Here is a 14,065-nt window from a genome sequence, read left to right as displayed (position 1 = left end):
CGGAAATTAGTTTTAACATAGTACCTCAGAAATAACCTTCAAATTTACCTCTTAACATCCTAGAGAATTATAGCAAAATACTTAGTAGATGGAAATGCAAACCTAAAAAAAAAAAATAAAGAATATCTGAGCATTGGATGAGCATACATAGGATTTAGATGAACTGTATATAACAGTCAGATACTTCAGAGTTAACTAAAGGCCTATTTGAATCGAGAAGGAAATTCCCTTAACATCTAAAGGAGCTGAATCCTGACTTTTTGAGAAGTGAGGTGCGGTGGAGATTTTAGCTAATATAGACCCCAAAAATTATCAACAGTTTTGGAAACTGAGACAACTGAACATATCTTGAAAGAAGTGACATTAAGACTCAAGGAAGAAACTGTCTTAGGACATATTGTGTCTGGGACTCACAGTTTGCTCTGATTTTCTATTAGCCCTGTCTATTGAAAAAAAATATTTTAGTGTTCCATGCTATCTCCTCTATGGATTCATATCTGTATCTCTTTGATTTATTTTTAGTCACTGCTCTGAAGAATACAATTTACATTCTTTCACAGTCTACCCACAAATACTATTAAACTACTTTATATGGCATAATGTAAGAATCCTATAAGAATATAAGACTGTGAAAGAAAAAAGATGCAAATTGATTTTTGATATATACCTAGAAGCACTATTGCTGGGTCACATGGTATATTCAATGTTTAACTTTGTGAAGAATTGTTGAAGTGTTTTCCACAGACGCTATACCATTTCATATTCCCACCAGTGCTGTATGAGGCTTTCAATTTCTCCACCTCTTTCCAATACTTATCTTTTGTTTTTGTTTTTTCATAGTAGCTATCCTAGTGGGTATGAAGTGGTATCTCATTGTGGTTTTGAAGTATTCCTAATGACTAATGATGATGAATATTTTTCATATGCTTATTGGCCTTTGGTTTATCTTCTTTGTTCAGTTCCCTGATTTTTAGGTTAAAGGTTTTATTTATTTATTTTTTAGAACAAATTTAGGTATATAGAGCAGAAAAATTGAGCAGAAAGTAGAGAATTCCCAAATACATTCTCACTCCATTGCCCCTATTATTAACATCTTGCATACTATGGTACATTTGTTAACATAGATGAGCCAATACTGATACCTTATTATTAAGTAAATTACATAATTTACATTAAGGTTCACTCTGTGTTATGCTTTCTATCATTTTTAACATATGTATAACATGTATCCACCATTATAGTCTCATAAGGAATAGATTTGGTACCCTAAAAATCCCCCTAATCCACCTTTTTATCTCTCCTTCCTTTCCTCCCTCCTTTTTCTGTCCCTTTCTTCCCTACCTCTAAACCCCTGAAAACCACGGTATTTTTTTATTGTATTCATAATTTTGCCTTTTCCAGATGTCATATGGTTGGAAATGTATGTAGGCTTTTCAGATTGGCTTATTTCACTTAGCAATATCCATTTAAGATTTTCCCATGTCTTTTCATGGCTCAGTAACTCATTTCTTTTTAGTGCTGAATAGTATTCCATTTTCTGAATATACTACAGTTTGTTTATTCATTCACCTGTTGGAGTTCATCTTGGTTGTTTTTTTTGTTTTGTTTTTTTTTTTTTTTTGGTTTCCAGAGTCTGGCTTTATTTTGAAGTACAGAAATCATGTGGAGCCATTCGAGACAGACATCACTGAAGTGCACGCTCTGTCAAATCAATACTGCATCGCAGCTTGGTCCAGTCAAGAAGCCACACTTGGGATACAAAAGAAGCTTCTACGTTTACCTGCTATACCACAGGTTTCTTTCCCCCTTGCTCTCATCAGTTTTATCAGGTGACAATTGTGAATAAAGCTGCTATAAATACTTGTGTGCAGACTTTTGTGAAGATAAAAATTTTCAGTTCATTTGGGTAAATATAGAGCAGCACAACTGCTGGATCATATGGTTAAGAGTGTGTTTGATTTTTTTTTAAATTATGTTAATCACCATACATTACATCATTAGTTTTTGAGGTAGTGTTCCATGATTCATTGTTTGTGTATAACACCCAGTGCTCCATACAGAATGTGCCCTCTTTAATACCCATCACCAGGTTAACCCATCCTCCCACCCCCCTCCCCTCTAGAAACCTCAGTTTGTTTCTCAGAGTCCATAGTCTCTCATGGTTTGTCTCCCCCTCTGATTTCCCGCCCTTCATTCTTCCCCTCTTGCTATCTTCTCCTTCTTCTTCTTCTTTTTTTAACATATACTGTATTATTTGTTTCAGAGGTATAGGTCTGTGATTCAACAGTCTTACACAATTCACAGCGCTCACCATAGCACATACCCTCCCCAATGTCTATCACCCAGCCGCCCCATCCCTTCCACCCCCCACCACTCCAGCAACCCTCAGTTTTTTTCCTGAGATTAAGAATTCCTCATATCAGTGAGGTCATATGATACATGTCTTTCTCTGATTGACTTATTTTGCTCAGCATAACACCCTCCAGTTCTATCCACGTCGTTGCAAATGGCAAGCTATCATTCCTTTTGATGGCTGCATAATATTCCATTGTATATATATACCACATCTTCTTTATCCATTCATCTATTGATGGACATCTTGGCTCTTTCCACAGTTTGGCTGTTGTGTTTGATTTTGAAAGACACTGCCAAAGTGTTTTTCAGAGTGGCTATACAATCTTGCATTTTCAGTAGCAATGAATAGAAGTTCCTGTTGCTCCACATCCTCACCGAGATTTGATGTCAGTGTTTTGGATTTTAATCATTCTAATATGTGTGTAGTGGAATTTAATTTTTTAAATTTGCAATTCCCTGATAATATGTGATGTCGAACAGCTATTCATTTGTATATTTATCATCTGTATCTTTTTGGGTGACATGTCTGTTCAAGTCTTTTGTTCATTTTTTAGTTATTTGTTTTCTTATTGATGAGTTTTTTTTTGAATACATTGTATATTATTAAGTTCTTTGCATATTTTGGACAGCAGTCTTTTATCAGATATGTGCTTAATGAATATTTTCTTCCAGTCTGTGACCTGTCTTTTCATTCTCTTAAAATAGTCTTTCACAGTGGAGAAGTGTTTAATTTTATTAAATTTCAATGTATCAATTTTTTGTCTTTCATGGATCATACTTTGTGCTGTATCTAAGAAGTCATCACCAAACCCCATGTTAGCTCGATTTTCTCCTTTCTCCTAGGAGTTTTATAGCTTTGCATTTTACATTTATGTCTATGATCCAGTTGAGTTAATTTTTGGAAAGGTTTAAAGTTTAGATTCTTGTTTTTTTTTGTTTGTTTGTTTGGTTTTTGTTTTTGTTTTTGTTTTTTTGCATATGCTGTCCAGGCATTCCAGCTCCATTTGTTGAAAAGACTATTCTTTTTCAGTTAAATTGCTATTGCTTCTTTGTCAAAAAGCTGGTGACCTCTGGAGTTGTCTTTCTTTATAATTTCCTTCTCTGTGGTACTTCATTTTGGGTATATTTTTTTGTGGTTGAACTAGATTTCTTGTAGAGATTCAGTTAATCAGGAAAAAATAAAACTGATTTTTGAATATCTTCTTTTATTAATAAGCCAAGTTCTCAAATTTGTCTGTTTCCCTAGATAAATTACTTGAAGGAAAGTTCCCAGAACTTGCACTTGAAGGAAAGGACACTAAAAATAGCATTCACAAAAATAAAAAAATGTGCTTTTCCCTTATTAATCCTAATATTATAGGAGTACCTTCAGAATAGATTTTCAAGTTCAGCTTATTAAAATCTAACATTAATAGTCTTGCTAGAATGTACAAACACTGTCAAAATTGCAATAGCAATGTTAATATCCAATATTACAATTTGACAAGTTATATGAAGAAATAATTGGAAATTAATACAACTCATTATTAAATAGAAAGTGGGCTATATTAGGTTATTTTTTATTCTTGCAAATTTAAATAATTAAGAATTATACCCTGATGCCAGCACATCATAAGCAATAAACTCTTAATAATATATGGTATCTATAATAATCTTTTAAAGGTAGAGAAATATGCAGTATTAATAATTTTTCTTATATTCTCACCTCTCATCTTCTCATTCTGTATAGTTTAGTTCCTAGAATGTTATTTTGTTACAAATTTTGAGCAAAGTTATTATGCATAATTATCTAGAAAATATATCATATTTCTCTTTATGTCTAAATTATCCCTGAATGTAATACTACAATGGAACTGGTTCTGAAATATCACAAAATTCTAATGACAGTTTCAATTTATCATGGTATATTAAAAAGTAAATATTCACAAATTTTTAAAGAATGAAATGAATTCTACTTGACAGTTTTGAAAATATGTTTAGTAAATGCCTATCTGAGCACATTTCTCATATATTAATGCTTGATTCTACTGTACAAGATGCCTCAACTTTAATAAAAATAATTACTATCAAAATGAGCTCATATCTAAATTTACAATTGTGTAGGATAAAAAAGATATATAATAAAATCCATAAATACAACATGATAAACCCACTTTATTGATGAAGTCTGTATGGTTGTTTACTTAGGAAAATACTTTATTTTATGGTTAATATATTTTAATTATGGATTAAAATAATCCAGAAAGAAAAACAAATTTCTATAGCTACACTGTGTGAAATTATGTAAGCAGGAGTAATTCAAGAAACCCTCAGAGACTCAGAAAACAAGAAAACATGGTGAACTATAGCAGTGTAAAGGAGAAAAGTAGATGGATTTGAATGATACAGAGGTCTCACTGATTGATTAATTAAATGTTGAAGTTAGGAAAAGGAAGGCATCAAAAATAACTTCCATATTTCTGGCTTGTACAACTAAGTAGTAGGTAGGTTCATAAAAGAGATAACTGAGAAGGAAGAGCACTTTGGGCAAAGTGTATGTGAGGAGTAGGTGAGGAAAGGGAAAATAAAGGAATAAATGAATGATGACGTACTTTGACAATATTTAAAGAGAATATGAAGATCTAAATGTCTATATAATTGTTGAATTATTGACTATAAATGGCAAAGAAGCTATTATTTTTGATAAAGAAAATGCATAATGTAAATGAAGATATTTTACTGTTACTCATCAGCACTGAACTTTCCAGCATATATCACCAAAGTCTAGAAAGCAGTTGGAGATTATTTGTGGGATTGGCTAATAGATTTTCTTTCATTTATGATATTGCTGATAAGCAGAATTTAGTTTCAAGTTGGCTTAAATAATATAAAAGGTTTTCTTTTCAAATTTAGTAAAGCTTAGGGGCACCTGGGTGGCTCAGTTAGTTGAGCATCTGACTCTTGGTTTTGGCTCAGGTTGTGATCTCATGGGTCTTGATATTGAGCCCCACATATGTTCCATGCTTGGTGGGGAATCTGCTTGAGATTCTCTCTCCCTCTCTCCCTATGCCCCTCACCCCCTCTCCTTCTAAAATAAATAAATAAATCTTAAAAAAAATTAGTAAAGCTTCAAAACAATCTATATTTTGGAAAAATGAAACACATAAAGACAAAAAGCAAAAGAACATAAAATTAGAAAGACTGAAGCAAGATATCAAAAGCAAGTCTGAGTATACCACTTACTATACATGTAATGAGGTCTCCTATATGGAGATGGGGTGGGGTGGAGTGGGGGTGGAGAAGGAGAAACACAGATTCTTAGGTTTAAAAAAACTATGTGTGGGGACAGAAGGTATTTGGGAAATCTCTGTACCTTCCCCTCAATTTTGTTGTGAACCTTAAACTGCTTTAAATAATAATTGTAATTAAACAAAAACTATAACATGAAATTTTTAATGTGTCATGCATAAATTAAACTAACCATTTACTTTTAAAAAAAGACTTGTCCCAAGGACAATTTAGAAAGATTTCATAGTGTTGGACAAAGAATCATCTCATAAGTATGTAAAATTGAACATTCATTAAATTCCCATAGAGAGTTTAACAGAATCCAAAATCCCAGGCAAAAATCCTGTATGGTCAATATGGTGACTTTTCTTTTGGATTTATTTGATCTGTTTTGGTAAAAACTTGGAATAAGATCAAACAAATCAGCAAGATGGTAATAGCCCAAGCCAGATGACAGGTAAAGCCAGGGAGTCTGCACCATCATTTCCTAACTTAACAGCTTCCTTCCGGAAGCAATGCCAAGATAGAAGATGTAAATATGTAGATTCTTAATATTTAATTTATTCACATTGATTATAACCCATGCCAGTTGGGAGATCTATAGGGCTGTGATGTCCTATAAATGCTTTAATTGCATTTTCATTATAGTATAATCTACTTAAAACCCAGGTCCATGCCATCCTGGTCTTATTCTTTCTTCATTACACACTACTCTCCAGAATTCCCCCTAATTCTTTCTTCAAGTGGAGTCAGGTAAATCATATGTTGGTGCCCATGATTATTGTTTGTTTATTTATTTTTGCCCATTGTGTTTCTCATCATCATATAGAAAGAAAAAAATTGATAAAACCTTGAAATAACTATATTTAATAATAAATACTATGTATTACTAGGGAGGGCAAAATCTTTCTAATAGAAACAAAAAAGACAGAAACTAAAAAAATAGACGCAGATTTATATGAATTAAAAAATGAGTGGTCAAAACAATGAAAAAATAACATTAAAAACAAATGAGTATCTGATTCAAGATGGTAGAGTACATAATTTGCCCTTTCTCCTTCATAAAATCTAACTGAAGTGAGAGTTGATATATACAAAATACTAATAACAAGAGAATAAATCCATTTCAAAATAAGAAATAGTGCCATCAACAGAAGAGAAACATTGACAGATTTCTGGAGGAGAGAGAGCGGATGATTATTGATTGAGACCTCTGAAAAGAATGTGTAACTCTGATTTTGCATAGAAGAGAATGCAGTAGAGGATCTGAATGCAGTGATGGGCTATTGGGGAAGAAATCATGGTAATGAATTAAAGGCCTATCTGTAAAAATGTATATGTTCTGTGTACAAGGAGCAACTGGCTGTAACATTTGCTATTAGCTAAAACCAAGAAATACTTTCTAAATAGCCATTTCACAGAAGGGAACTAGTGTGAGAATTGGAGCATAGACAGAGGTTAAGACAATTTTTAATCCCCAAATTCGTCAAAGGGGGGAAAAAAAGACAAGGATTTCATGTCACTCATTTTTTAAATAAATATTAAGTATGCCAACCCTGGAATAGCATTTTTATTATTATTATAGTGATTTAAAGGGTCTTACACATCTCCCTAATAACATACCTTAGGTAGAAGGCTGCCTCTACTTAGAACTTGTCCATTTTTCAGAGCTTGAATTTATTCCTTGCATAATGCAAAGAAAGTTGCAACCTCCCATTGTTGTAATTTGTTTGCAACCCTCCACTATTGCAAAAGAAGAAAATGCCAATACTAATAAATATTGTAAATCTTAACTAACCCTATTAAACTAACTAACCCTAACTATTTACAAATGAAGGACTATGTTGTTTAGTATTAGTATCGGCATTTTATTCTTTTACAATAGTGGAGGGTTGCAAACAAACTAGGATTGAGGATTAGCAGATATTTGAAGATAGCCAGCAGCAGAAAGAGGAAGATCAAAATACAAAAATTGAGCCACAGATCCAAAACATATAGAGGTAATATAAAGAATGGAGGATAATTTTTAAAATGTAATTAATATTTTCTAAAAGGATCAAGGGTACCACATATCTAGTTTTTAAGAAACTAAAATAAAACCAAAACAACAAGAGAGTTAAATAACAGAAGGAATATTGTCACAGGAAAAATTACAACATATGGTACTTAAAATATTTTATAATTACTATTATAATTTATTTGATAAAATGAGAAATTTAACAAAAGTTGTACATGTTCATTTCATGTATTATCAGAACATCACGTAATAGTTTGAATTTATTAAGCAGTAGTATTTGAGAAAATAATCAAATAACAGCATCATAACGTGAGTGATATTGATGACACAGAGAACATGTTATGATGATAGGACATAGGCAGCATGCTTCAGTGGAAGGAGGATTACACTAGAAATTATGAGCCTCAGGTTGTAATTTTAGCCTTGCTTCAAATTTGTGGTGTTACTTAGAAAACCATTTTACATCACAGGTGACAGTTTTTCTCTTCTATATATTCAGTTTCCTCATGTCTGTTTCTATATTTTTATCATACAATTCACAGCAATATTTGTATCAATTACCCATAATGTATTTAAATACATCAATTTTATTTAGATATCTAAGAGTGATTTTTAGCTTCTATGAATATTTTATGCCTGTTTAGTTTTGCTTTGTTTATGTTTTCGTTTTCTCCATCTTTGTGTATTCTTCCAGTAGGGCAGCTGTAGTTTACATTTTTGTAGTTCGTAATTCTTTCTGGTTCCTGTGCCATATTTACCTTGGTGCAGCAGCGAGCTCCTCTGCATTCACAGCTCTCACAGGGCTGGTGGGCTAGAAAGAATGGGTGAAGAGCCTGATTGCAGCCTTGGCACACTAAGACAAGCAAGCTTCCCATATTCTTTTGTTTGCTTAACAAATCATGTAGGACAAATTAAAGCAGCAGGCCAAACATGCCTTGCACTCCCCCAGGGTGCAGTCCTCATATTCACGCATGGGCACATGCTCCATTGTGACCCTTTGCAGTTTGTCTAATGACTTATCATTTTCCTTATCCTATGTGCCAGATGTGCTCTAAGCATTTATGACCAAAATTAAAATTCCCTTCAGAAAATAAACAAACTAATGTACTCCCAAACAATCCAATTTTCAATATTCATTTTCTGCATTAATACAGGGGAGGATAAAAGAGTGAATTTTCAGCCCCAAATTGATTTCAACCTATTATAATTATTTCATATGGGAAGGCGAATTCAATGAAGCAAAGAGTATTTCTATTATTCGGTTACTTGTATGAGGAAGGCATTTAATAAGTATTTGTTATAAATTAAGCCAACAGACTCAAAATCCACATAATCATTTTGAATTAATTTATTATTTAAGCAATTGATAATCAAACCTTTTCCCTAAATAGTGATTTCTTTGGCTCATTAAGTAGTTTCTGGGAGAAAGGAAAGAATCCACGAGAACAATGAAATCATTTTTTCCATTGTCTACAGAAATAACAAAAAAAAAAATCTGCCTTTGATTATGGAGAATATTTTATTTCAATACTTAATTTCTAGAAACTATTATGTTTTTAAAAATGACACTGATGTAGCTACTTACTGCCATTAAAATGTTAATTTAAAACTTATGAAATAAAATTGGCTTATTGGAATAATTTCTCTATTAGGTATTTGCATTAAAGAAAAGTTCTGCCACTGTTTAGACAATGGATATTCTATGCAATCTTATTTTAGCATTACGTGTAAAGTAACTTGAGAGTTGATTGTGAATTAAATGGAATAAATTCTCTTTCCTTTAAAGTCAGTTTGAGCTAACCTATCTAGAATAGAATACTTTTATCTTTATTGGACCATATCCCAATGTCAGTGGTACTTAAATTCTAGTATGCCTAAGAATCAGCTTGGAATCTTGGTAAATATCTAAATTCCCATAGACTTAGATAGGTCCCTTATGTCATCATTGAGGCCTTGAGCTATTGTCCATCAAAATGAATTAATTGTATCTCTCTAGAAATGTTTTTAACCTTTTCTCATTATTCACAAAGATAAAAACATCATTCAACTTTTCTTTTATCCCACAGTGGCTTTAAAATATGTTTTGAAATCTGTCATGACAACTCAGTTCCTGCCTCATGGAGCCAGAAAGAGTAGCTACATAGGTATTAAAAATCCACACATTCCTACCCTCTCCAGGATCTAAATCTGATTCAAAACTAGACCATCTTCTTGCATCTATTTTTCTGAGTTTATTTATTCTTTTTCTTTCTGGCACTTGTTCTTTCTGTTTATTTATTTATTTTTATTTTTTTTTTAAAGATTTTATTTATTTATTTAATAGAGAGAGAGAGAGACAGCATGAGGGGGAACACAAGTAGGGGGAGTGGGCGAGGGAGAAGCAGGCTTCCAGCTGAGCAGGGAGCCCGATGCGGGGCTCGATCCTAGGACCCTGGGATCATGACCTGAGCCGAAGGCAGTCGCTTAACCAACTGAGCCACCCAGGCGCCCCTCTTTCTGTTTATTTTTATCTCAGGTACATATTGAATATTTTATGCTTTATGTAACATGTCTTTTTGCTTTTAGGCAAAATGTGATTTCCTTTATGAATTTTATATAATATGATGCTTTTTCTATTATTATTACTAGATGTGCATCTTTTTCCAAGAAAAATGAAGTAATTATGCTAAGATATTTTCCCTTTCCTTGGTATTACCTCTCAATTCAGTAGATCCGTACTGGGTACTTGTAATCTTTATTTCTTGAGAAATAGGTAGGTAATATACAACTCATTGTCTTCTTCTAAAGCTTTCAACTGTTGAGTCTGCACTATGGTAATTCAAACATGTATTCTTTATAGAGCTTCTTGTCACATAGGACTTTTACAGGTATCCTGGTGCTTCTCCATTTATTCTTTCCAACTTGTCTTTGTTATATATTCATCTTCAGGTAAGGCAATCTCTATGTGGATTTTTATTCAGAAACTATTGATTCATTTTCACTTTTTTCCCTTTAGATCTATTTCTTATAAAATATAGTTTTATATTTTGAAACGTATCACATATTCTCTATTTAGAATATAATGTTTTCAAATAAGAGCACAAAAGGTCTAGAGAATTCAAATAAACCTGAGAAATCCCATCTAACCACATTTTCAGCATTTGGTTTGTTGTATGTGCCAGATGAAGATACAATAAAAACAAAACAAAACTTTGTTAAATTGTTGAATGATGGTGGGCCCTAGGAGCTAGAACAAGGGAATGCACAAAAGTATAGTTTAAGGGTTAAGATATCCAAAGTTATTTACTGAAAATAAAGCAACCAGTCACATGACTGGATGAAAGCAGTAATTAGGGCTATATGTTTACTATTGGCCCGACAAGTATTGAACAGAATATAAAAACAAGTCATGGATGTCTAAATGTAACACTTGTATAAATTCACAGTCATATTCAGCATTTGAAATTGCTTCTCACAAGATTACCATTACTTTGGGCATGAGCACAAACAGCAGGAAAAATCAAGTTATAATTGAATCCGTGGTTACAATGCAGATATTCTTAGAGTCAGAAAATGTTCACTTTATCTTTGTGTTCATTTTTTTTTAATACACTAGAAATACAGTTACCTTTGTATCCATCCATCATTCTTAAGACTTGATGTTTTTCATGAGGCTCAGTTGTTTTTCTTTTTAATTCAGAATGAATAACTTCATAGGATTTAATGTGGGATAATTTTTAAACTACATTTTTCTCATACTGGTTTTCCCTTTTCTTTCTCAAATGTGATGTGAACATAGCTGAACAAAATAAATTATAAAGACAGTTTCCTAATTCTTGTATGATATGTTTATAATGAACTATTTTGAAATTCTAAGTGTAATATCATTGCATTGTTTATTTATAGTCATTTTTCATAGGAATAAAAATGTAACCTATGAATGTAAAGACTAGCATATGGTATACAATTTGAATTGAAAGGAATTCTTTTATTTGAGGCTTAAAGCTGTGTACACTATACTGTCTTTCAGAGTTGATATCTCTTGCTTTTTCCTCATTAAATATTTTGTCTTAAAAGAGTGATGAATCACTTAGAATACATAATTTTATATATGTATGTTCTCTATTTTGAAAAGGATTATAGCAGTTTATTATTTACCAAATCATAATATCTAGTAAACATGAGCATATATCCTCAAATATATTTTAATTGATCTGAACATCTTAGAAGCTTGTTAATTATTGCCTTAGAAGAAATCAGCAATTACATTTCTTTAGTAGATAGGAAGGTATATTGGTGGTCTTAAATAATTCCTACATTTATAGCATAAAATAATTTTTTTCTGTTTTGTTTGGTCTATACTTTGTGTCTGATAAAATAAAATAGATTGAGAAGAAAAATAGATGTGGGTGATTTACAGAATGAATATGTGTAGAGTTTTCATGCTTACACATAATTGCTTGCTAATCATCAACTTGGAGTAATAGAAAAAGGTGACCCTCATTTTCTTGAGATCATATTTTGGGACAGTTCAGTTATTTCAAATGCATATACTGATGTTTCATATTTAGTTCATGAGTTGACTATATTTATAAAATAATTTTTAAACTACAAAATTGTATTTAAGAAAACTAGTTTGCTTCTTTTCAGTCTGTTAAAGTATCAGCCAAAGTGATATGACAATGATATTATTCAGTATAATTTCAGACAGTTCCTAAGATAACATAAGGAAGAGCATAAGGAATAACAAAAAAGATTTTTTTTTTTTCCTCAAAAGTGGTCCATCAACTCTTTGAACAGGCCATGTGTTTGTACAGCAATAAATTAGCTATGTTGTGTTAAGTTAATATTCATTGAGTAAATGTGTAAATGAGCGCAGACAAGGGATGCTTCTTAGGTATGACTGTGTATTGATTAGAAAAAAAATATAGTCTGAAATGATGCTAGAGACAATGCTGTAGAATGTAAAACTTTTTAGTTCTGAGCCCACGTATTTTTTCTAGCATTCCTACAAGATTCCTTTAGTAGCTTTTATAACTTACTTCTAAAATATCTGGTAAGTTAAAATTTGTAGTGTAGATTGAAATAAATCAACTTGAATAATTGTAGAAGAGGTAACTGTAAAACATACACACACTAGGGCTTATTTTCCTTTTTCTTTTTTTTGTACTGGGCCACATGAATATATCTTTTCAATGGAATAAAACCATATTGTGGAAGGAGTTGCATCCTTCGGTATTAGATTAGATATTATAAGATGTAATGCATGTCTGTGAATTTGGCAACACAGGTTATACTTTTAAAAATGAATTAAATTCTGTAGTAGTGGAGAAAAGAGTAGGTGTAAGAGCAGTATTTCTTCATGGACATATGTTAAACATATGGTAATGTCAGGAACTGTGAAGGGACTGAGGTTTTACTCTACTTGTAAATTAACAAATTAGCTTAATGGATACTGGAAGATAGCTTGAGACTCTTTGGTCAGAGATAAGGATTTATTACTCAGCACAGAAGGCAATATGAATTTCATGTTTGTATTCGTTTAGTTTGGCCCCCAATCTCCCAAGTGAAGTAGAGGATACAACTGAGTAACCTTGAGTTTAGGAAACCCTAGTTCATTATGAGGTTCTATAAGCAAATCTGCCCAACCTTGCCCTGGAGGAAGACATTATCTTCATTATATTGGACAGCAAGCAAATCAGTCTTTTATTCCAATGGGAGATACTATCTCCATCTTTCAAAGTTGTTTGCTATACAAACATCCTTGAAAAGGATGTGTGAACAAAACCCATCAATGTCTCTGCTCACAAGATAGGCAGAAATCCAAGAGACCCCTGGAAAAATGTCTGTCAACAATACCCACTTCTCATTTCTATACCATTTTAGTCTCTGGCGAATCTTCCAGGTGTATGTCACTCTGTCAACCACTCTGGTTAATCTGACTGATGAGGACTGGGACCAAATCTATTCCATTTGTTTCTTATAGTATATAATCAAGGCCACTAACAGCACAACTAGAACCAGCAAAATGAGTCAACCTGCAATATTGTTTTCAACTTTCCCCCTCAGAGTCCCAGGCTCAACTTCTTGAACAAATCAAACTCTAAGGATCTAACTTAGAGAGTTGGATGATTATCTTTTTAAGTTTCTGTATTGGCCTTTCCACTTGGCCTAAGGCATTAATCCAGTTAGAGCAATATGTATTAGTCATTGTATAAGCTCCATCTTGGCTCACAAAAAGGAAGGCTGGGCAGTACTATAATTTCTCAACTACTAGGGAGTTGAAGCTAACCCGAATACCTTCCATGACCAAGGTGGTGTCATTGATCACTTCAGCTAAAATCAGGGGCAAATTTTGTGCCCACTTTCCTAATTGAATGACTCTTACTGCAGGGAAAACGGCCTGCAGCATGTACATAAATGACAGCCTCATTTTGAAGAAATCTG

At 32.6% G+C, this 14,065-nt stretch overlaps 1 long non-coding RNA gene across 1 annotated transcript in view; it reads left to right on the top strand.

The window, feature by feature from the left end:
* LOC129045622 (uncharacterized) overlaps positions 1–2,799 on the top strand; it is a 72,369-nt gene extending 69,570 nt beyond the window's left edge. Inside the window, exon 4 of the long non-coding RNA XR_008505595.2 lies at positions 1,631–2,799. This is a non-coding gene — a long non-coding RNA (uncharacterized LOC129045622). The remainder of the gene's footprint in view (positions 1–1,630) is intronic.
* The last annotated feature ends 11,266 nt before the right edge of the window (positions 2,800–14,065 follow it).

Source organism: Mirounga angustirostris, unplaced genomic scaffold (genome assembly GCF_029215605.1).
Source record: "Mirounga angustirostris isolate CCGP_5_RB_7025 unplaced genomic scaffold, mMirAng1.0.hap1 SCAF_3, whole genome shotgun sequence".
NCBI lineage: Eukaryota > Metazoa > Chordata > Mammalia > Carnivora > Phocidae > Mirounga > Mirounga angustirostris.
The sequence above is the reverse complement of the archived record's forward strand: the minus strand, read 5'-3'. Positions and strand labels throughout refer to the sequence as shown.